This window comes from Cottoperca gobio, chromosome 7 (assembly GCF_900634415.1).
Source record: "Cottoperca gobio chromosome 7, fCotGob3.1, whole genome shotgun sequence".
NCBI classification, from domain to species: Eukaryota; Metazoa; Chordata; class Actinopteri; order Perciformes; family Bovichtidae; genus Cottoperca; species Cottoperca gobio.
In genome coordinates, this window is record NC_041361.1 from 18,596,311 (window position 1) to 18,605,094 (window position 8,784).

Genomic DNA, 8,784 nt, shown 5'->3' on the forward strand with positions numbered 1-8,784 from the left:
TGTTGGCCCCTATCCAGAACCGGATTCTTTACGTTCTCTCCTCTACTTTCCTCCGCTGTGTCTGACTGTAGGTGTGTGTGTGTGCGGAGTTCTGCCCTTTGCGATGCAGCGCAGTGAATGTAAATACGCAAAGCAGACACCGAAACGTGCACATATATTAATTGGTTAAATAACATAAACGTTTAGTGTATGTAATAACATAAGCACCTGTTGCAGGTGCACCTGCGACAGGTGGGGGCACAGGGAAACACTGTACAGTCGGTACTTTGTCCTACACACTTATTTCACAGTAAAAATAGGCCTTATATGCTTCGGCCTACATATAACGACAACAATCATTAAAGAACGACACCTGTTAAAGCGAGCCCCGTTTTAGCCTTGAGATGACCCGTCAGCGTTTCCAGGAGGAGCTCACTGCACACCTCCTTGGAGTTGACTTGAAAAGTGGCCCTCAGAAGACCCCAGGTAAACACCTACCTGTCCTCACAAGCAGTTGACAGACCAAAGCTCAGAGAGCCAGCATGGGGCGGCAGCGCTGCAAACTCTGCAAGAGGAGCACTGCCTGGAAGTGTGAGGACTGTGATGTGGGCCTGTGTCTGCAGCCAGACAGGAACTGTCACTGGCAGTACCACCAAGGATGCATGTGAAGAGAGGAGAGATTACAGCAGGAGGTGTCCACCAGAGGTCACATTCAGTACCGTAGAGGGAGAAGCTGTGGGGATGCTGGAGCTGAAGATGAGGTTTCCAATTGTGGAAAAAACACCTGTACATAGTTTCCATTTTATGGCCTGTTCTTGCCCATTTAAGAGACAAAGACTCACAAATTTGATTGTAAATAGTTTTATACTTTGCATATTTCAAATTTAACATGCAAAATCTGTTATTCATGTACATTTGCTGTGGTTTTTTTTTATCACTAAAATCAAATTCCGTTTTTGTGTTTTTCTTCATTTGAAACTGTTATTACACTCTTATAACATGCAATAAATTGTAAGTGCCAGATATTGAAAGTTCCAGGTATTCTTGAAAAATGGGCAAAAGTACTTACTCACAGGACATTTGCTGACCTTTTATAGTCAAAATAAGCAAAAGAGTCCAGGCGGCCATTTTTAGGCTTAGGTGTTAAAGGGTTAAGGGCTTAAAGTCTGCGGGAGAACCCTCACGCATCTCACTCACCTGGCGCCGTGCCACAAAGGAGCTTCTTGACCTGCTCAGTTCCTCACTGCTCGTCAATATCTCGAGTCCGAGTCAGCAGTTCTCCTCCACTGCTGAAAACTGACATTTGTTCTCCAGAGCCTCGTTTTTGATTTTAGCATGTTTCAATGAAAGCTTTAAAGTTATTTTTGTTTTATAGGTTTTCAAAAAAAAAAAAGTTATTTTAATACATTGGCAGGGATTTTATTATGCTGCAATGGATTGTTTACAGTTGTTTGTACTTTTCATTCACAATTCACATGCGGTATATTCTCATGAGCCTGCGTGTGACGTAGGAAGGGGAGTCGAATCTGAATGGCTTGTTGAAGCCCATGTTTTCTGAACGAGGCAGCCCACAAAAAAACTGACTGCCGTCTTATTAATAGTATTAATAATAAGTCCCCTTCATTGTGCACATTGAACGAACAACTGTTAACTTACCTTTCTGAACAACGAATGGTGAGTCATACATATTTTTTTACAAATGCACAATAGAATTACTCATGAGCACATTATAATTTGTGTGCAGTATAAAAAGCCAGCTCCCCTCTGTAGCCATTTGTTTCCCAGAAGCTAGTTTCCATCGTGCTACGTTGATATGAGGTCCATGAAGCCTTTAACAATCCTCGTACTAGACACAACTGGAATATTGTGTTATTTCAAATGACATTGAAAGGACTCTTCTAGTAAACTGGGCAACCTAAAAAAATAAAGTTCACTTTAGCTAGTTAAGCAATGTCTTATGCCCTGTAATAAACTGCATATATGGAGGATTAAAATAAATCAAAGCTGAAATAGGTACATAAATCATTAATAAATTAAAGCTAAACATAATTCATTAAAGAACCTTTCTCCTTTCTTGAAATATTTTTGATCAAAAGTAAAAACTAAGCAAATTCATAAATGGATGTTGGTAATTAATGACAAAATAAATAAATGTCAGAAAAAAAAAAGCGGTGAATTACGATATTCACATATTTACTTATCTGCTATGTCCCTGGGATTTTAAAATGCGATGGAGAACAAGAACAAAACCTCACTCTGCACTAGGGGAACAATCTGAGGCAACTTTTCATCGTGATACATTCATTATATTACACAGACTTTGACTCAGTAGTTGCTATCCCAGCTGAAGTCACAGTGAGCCGTGGAAACAGGCCATCAGCTCTAGTCTCACAGCTTTTCCACTCTGGTGCACTTTCTTCTAAAAATGAACTAATCAAGCTCCTCTTGGTCTGGTTACTTCTCCACAGCAGGTTGCCCATAATTCATGAAATTCAAAAATGGCCGCCGTACGCCATATATGTTTGGCTTGGAAGTGCTGTAAATGTCTTTGTTGTACTGATTTATTATTTTTAAATGTTGCAAACCATTTTAATATTGCTAGGATATAAAACTTATGTATTGCTCTAATTTATTAGTTATAATTTAATATTAATGTATAATTACAAAGTAATTGCCAAAAACTTACAGAATCTATTTTTATGTTTTCAGCTTCTAACATAATATTATGTGATGGAGATGGATTGGATTGTGTTATCTGTCAGAAAGTCACCACTGAGCCATTAAGGTGGCCATTACAGAGCCCTGGAACAAATTTCTTAGCAAATGTGTCGCAGTTCCGAGACATCGGCAAAATCCCAACTAAAATCTATTTGGAAGTGATGAAAGTGTTGAAAGCTTTACAACTCATTCTGCATCTTGGCACAAATCCTGTCATCTAAAATTTAACAACAGTAAGTTCACAAAATCAAAGAAGAAACCAAGAGACCATAGAGAGCTTGAAGACAGTAGGCCTAGTAAACGTCAGTCACTGGATATCCAAAAGTGCTTCCTCTGTGAGCAAGGGGTTGAGGAAGGTGATCTTCGGCAAGTTTCTACATTTGATGCCGATAACAATATCCGTACCATGATCACGGAACTACAAGATACTCGGCTCCTAGCAAGAATTACCGGGGGAGACTTGATCGCTATAGAGGCAAGTATCACCTAAACTGCCTGGTCAAGCTAAGAAATCGCTACCAAGAAAGTAAACGAAAGCAGAGTGTTTGTGGAACTAACAAGTTATATTGAGAAAGCTGTTGACTCTGGAACATTTTTATTCAAGCTGTCTGAACTCCACACCCTATACGTGAATCGGTTAGAGGACTTTGGCATTGCGAAAATAGTTAACAAGACCAGGCTAAAATATCAACTATTGGAACGTTTCCCAGAGGCACAGGAACAGCATGATGGGAGAAACACAGTTTTCGTTTTCAAAGAAGGGATGAGAAATTTGCTACAGGAAGCTCTGAAGAAAAGAGATTTTTCTGAAGATGTTGTTATTTTGGCCAAAGCTGCCATGATTATCAGAAAAGACATCTTCAACCATGAAACCTTCAAATTCACTTGATCCTTCCCACTAAAATTTCAAGAACACTCACTGCCCTCCAGTCTGAAGTCTCTCATTTCCCTTATCTTTAATGGAACAAACTTAAATCAAGACAGAAATGAATCCCAAGCATGTCTCACCACTGGCCAGACAATCCTCTTCAACACCAAGAAAAAAAGCATCTGATACTCATGTAAAGACTAGGCACTCCCTAGAGCGAGGGCCACCTCTGCCAATCTACATTGGCCTCAATATCCATACTCTTACCAGGAACAAGAAACTCATCCAGCAATTATTTCAAATGGGCATTAGCATTTCATATGACAGAGTTATGGAACCCGAAGATTGGATAGCCACGTCTGTTTGTGAGCGTTTTGAAAAAGATTGAGTGGTATGTCCTGCATCCCTCCGAAAAGGTTTATTCACTGTTGGTGCCCTGGATAATATAGACTACAATCCAAGTTCAACCACTTCAATGACTTCAGGCATTAGTCTTTATTAGTCCAGTTTCCAACTGTGAGCAATACTGGTGAAAGCAGACCACCTGTTTTGTTCCCATCTTTGGGTTGCACAAAACATCATCTCCCAGACAGCTATGACTCAGTCACTGCTGTATCTCTGACGACATCTGCCATTGCTGTTCCAGAGTGCAACATGAGGACATTCTCTAATTGTTTAAATGAAAACATGTGTGAAGAAACCAACTGGCTCAAGCACGCACTGTCACTAATACAGAAGGAGGAACTCACAAGTGAAGATGCTGTAGCATGGGCAGCCTATCATGCCTCAGTATATCCTACCATACAAGAACCGCCTGTTTTATACTTTTATGAAGAAACAGAAGAACCAGATGAATCTTTAAAGCAAATTCAAATGAGATAAAACTACATTGATCTCCAGAGGGGGAATTCACATTACAGCAGTACAAGAGACAGAAGAGGTAGGAAGCATAAAGAGATATTTAAACATATTAAACTCAGCAAAATAAGAACATTCAGTAAATTACAATATCCAAGTTGAGTTTGAATGATTTCTTTAATTATTTCTCACATTGTTGGTTCATTTATTTATTTCATTTGTATAATTATTTATTTCTTGATCTCTTTTTAATATTGAAAACTTTCCACAATATTGTAGCTTCAATATACCAGAATGGTCTTTTCCTGACTTTAAACAATGAACGTCCTCGTTATCTACACTGTGTTCATAAAGTTTAATTATCTCTGAGAGCACGTGAAAGGCAATGTGTCACACGTCATCACATCTGGCTGTTGCCATGGACACAGAGTAGTCTCAACGCTCTTAACGTTAGTTAGCTAAACAGAAAAGATCCTCCAAACAAAACCCCGTTAATTTCTGTAGGACAGGGTGAGTACAACTTTAAATAGTTTATATACATATATATATATATAAATATTTAATAGTTATTGTAAGTCACTCATTTATGTGTTATTTAATCTTAACGCTAACACAGTTTGTTATTGTAACGTTAGCTAACGTTAGCTTAATTCAAATTCCACAACTTCCACAGTTATTAACGCTACTGGTGGGTTTTTTTTTTATCGGTGTTTGTTTTCTCTACATGACTTATTTATTATTATAAAGTTAAATTTGACAGAATACGGTCAAAGCACGATGTGTTAAATTACTTATACTTATAAAGTAACACTAATATGCAGTAAAATGTAATGCAACATGTTAGTTCATATCCTACAGCAACAGGCTAACATGTTCTGCTGCTGCTACTTCCGCTAGAACTACTAAAACTCTACTTCTACGTCCTCTCCTGCTGATAAAAGTCTTAAATGCTCTTCAAGTTACTGTGATTTTTCATACAATGTCTGCCAAAACTTGAAAGGCTCAGAAGAGGACCCCTGGACAACTCAACTCATATATTGTATTTATGTATCAGTTCATGAGAGTTTCATCAGGTTGAAAACCTTCAAACAGAAAGATATATTAGAAAATATTTCCTTCAGGATTTTATAATTATTATTTCTATCTGTTATATTGTATCGTCAATAAATCAAAATGAATCATTAATGTCACTAAACCTTATTTAAGCACATATCCTTATAATAAATGGAGAAACATTCGAATCACCGGTATATCTAAGAAATTATAAATTTTGCCTCTAATAAATAATTAAATGTACTTATATCCCCTGACAATTACTCCAAACAGGCTTCTATAGCATAAGTTAACCCAACATAATGTAGGCTATATTTTTTAGAAACGCACATTAAACACCGCGTGTTTAAACGCAGTAGACACAAACAAGGGCGCAGCACCGTCACGTGAAATGATATAAATCAATGCGCTCTGCCGTAGTTATCAAATATATCCGCCAAACAAACAAATATATTTAACCAACTGAAACATACCAACGGCATCTTTGCGGCCTTCTCTACATTGATGCCACCCATTGAGTGTATGGAACAAAAGAAAAAAGGGACCAAAATCATCCACCTTTTGTATGGATGAACCGGAAGCGCGCATGAATAATAATTAATAGTAATTCAAACAACTCGGGCATCTAGTAAGGATGCCACCTGGGCGCCTCCCTAGGGAGGTGTTCCAGGCACGTCCAGCTGGGAGGAGACCCCGGGGAAGACCCAGGACTCGGTGGAGAGATTATATCTCCTCACTGGCCTGGGAACGCCTCAGGATCCCCCAGTCGGAGCTGGAGGATGTGGCCCGGAGAAGGGAAGATTGGGGTTCCTTACTGGAGCTGCTGCCCCCGCGACCCGATCCCGGATAAGCGGTAGACGATGGATGGATGGAGTAATTCAAACAACTCAATTCGTGACTGTTTACCATTTTGACACGTTCCAAAATACAAAAAAGCAAATAAATGTAATATTTTGCCCTTTTGGTGCTGACTTTTTTTTTATTACTCATACAAATCACGTAAATGTTACTTTTAAACTCTGTCTTGTCTTTAATAATAAACAGAATAAACCAAATTAATTTTATATTTTAAACTCTGTCTTAACAATGTGCAGAGGGTGTCCCGAACACAAACTGGGAGTTGGTCCCACTGGAGAGCAGCTTGATATCTGAAGGCTCTGGCTCCCTTTCTACGTTTGGAGACTGTAGGTACCACAAATAACCTGCATTCAGAGAGCTTAGTACTCTAGTGGGGGTAATAGGGTACTATGAGCTCTTTAAGACAACATGGCACCCGACCATTAGGGCTTTGCAGATGAGGAGAAGGATTTTCAATTATATTCTGGATTTTACCTGGAGTCAGTGCAGAGCAGATAAAATGGGCGAAATATGATGTTGTTTCCTAGTTGTTGTCAATACACGTGCCGCAGCATCTTGAATCCACTGGAGAGTCTTAAGGGATTATTAAGCGATAGCCTGATAATAAGGAATTATTCCAGCCTAGAAGTGACAAATGCATGGACTTGTTTGTCTGCATTGTTTTGAGACAGGATGTGTCTTATTTTTGCGATGTTATATAGATGAAAGAAGTTTGTTTTATGTTGGAGTTAAAGGACATATCAAGTCCTTTGTCTGATGCAATTAGAAGGTCATCTGTAACTTTCAGCAGTGCCGTCTCTGTGCTATGATGCTTTCTAATTCCAGATTGAAAATCCTGAAATAGAGTTTTGTTAGGAAGAAAATGACAACAGTGTTTAGTGAGTTCTTTCTCAAGGATCTTAGAGAAAGGGAAGGTTAGATATTGATCTATAGTTGGCTTAAACGTCTGGATCAAGACTGGGTTTTTTAAGAAGAGGTTTGTTATGAAGCTACTTTAACTGACTGTGGTACACAACCTGATAGTAAAGACAGGTGGATCATATTTAATAAAAAAGTGTTAATCAAGGGTTAAACGTCTTTAAACAGCTTAGTTGGAATCAGGTATAAGAGACAGGTTGATGGCTTAGAAGACATTGTTGAAGTTAGTTGTTGAAGGTTGATAAGAGAAAAGCAGTCTATCAGGTTTTACAGCTGTTTGTAAGCTGGTAGAAGATAAATCGGTACAGGCTGAGGGCAGGAGGTGATTCATTTAGTCTCTAATAATTATAATTGTATCGTTAAAGAAGTTCATGAAGTCTCACTACTAAGGGATATAGGAATAGTGAGCTCAGTAGAGCTGTGGCTCTCTGTCAGCCTCAGTGCTGAAAAGAAACCTGGTGTTGTTCTTATTCTCTTCTATTGATGATGAGGAATAAGCTGCTCTGGCATTACGGAGAGCCTTCTGACATGTTTTAAGATTATCTAGCCAGACTACAAGAGATTTCCTTTCTAGTTTTATCGACTTCTGCTTCAGTTCGCAGGTTCGGGGTTGTACCGTGGAGCTTTCTTTGTGTCATTAACTTCTTTTTTAGAGGAGCGACAGAGTCCAGTGTCATTCGCAGTGAGCCTGCAGCCTCAACAAGACCATCAATGTCGGGGTTGGGACTAAAGAGTCCTCCATTACATTGAGACATGGTGTGAATTAAATCACTTCCTTAAATGTAACTACAGCACTATCATAAACACATCTACTGTGGGAACTGTTGCCTGGTAACTTGTAGTCCAGTAACAGGACTTCAAAAGTTATTATAAAATGGTCCAATAAAAGAGGATTATGTTGAAAGACTAACAAATGTTCAATGTCAATGTCAGAACAAGGTCGAGGGTTAAAACAGTGAGTGTGTTTATGTACATTCTGACTGAACACAATCAGATTCAACAATGAGATAAACACAGTATTAAGGCTGTTACTATCGATGTTATATGGACATTAAAGTAATCTACAATATTAACTTGATCTGTTTTAAGGTCTGAACTTGATAAATATTCAGAATTCAGACCAGGTGTACGGTACAATATAACATGTGCAATTAGCTGAAGTGTTGTCCAGGTTGGGTTTGCAATATTGAATTTCACTATATGCAAAATAAGTAATTTTTACATATCTTTATCCCCATTGTGTCTTTCAATGAGAGACGACCTGGAATATCTTTACAAGCAGAATAGAAATATGATAAAAAGCCTTTATTGTCATTGTACAGAATACAAGGACATTAAGATCACAACTCCTGATCAGTGCAGTTACAAAGTTACAGAATACAAACACCACAAAAACAAGACAACGGCAAACAAACATCCACGACAAACAAACACAGGAAGCAAAGTCTCTGTAGGCGACAGGACAGTGATGATTCATCATGACCTGCTCGTCAGGTTCATGATAACATCCTTTGTTTCTGACCGGCTGTTCT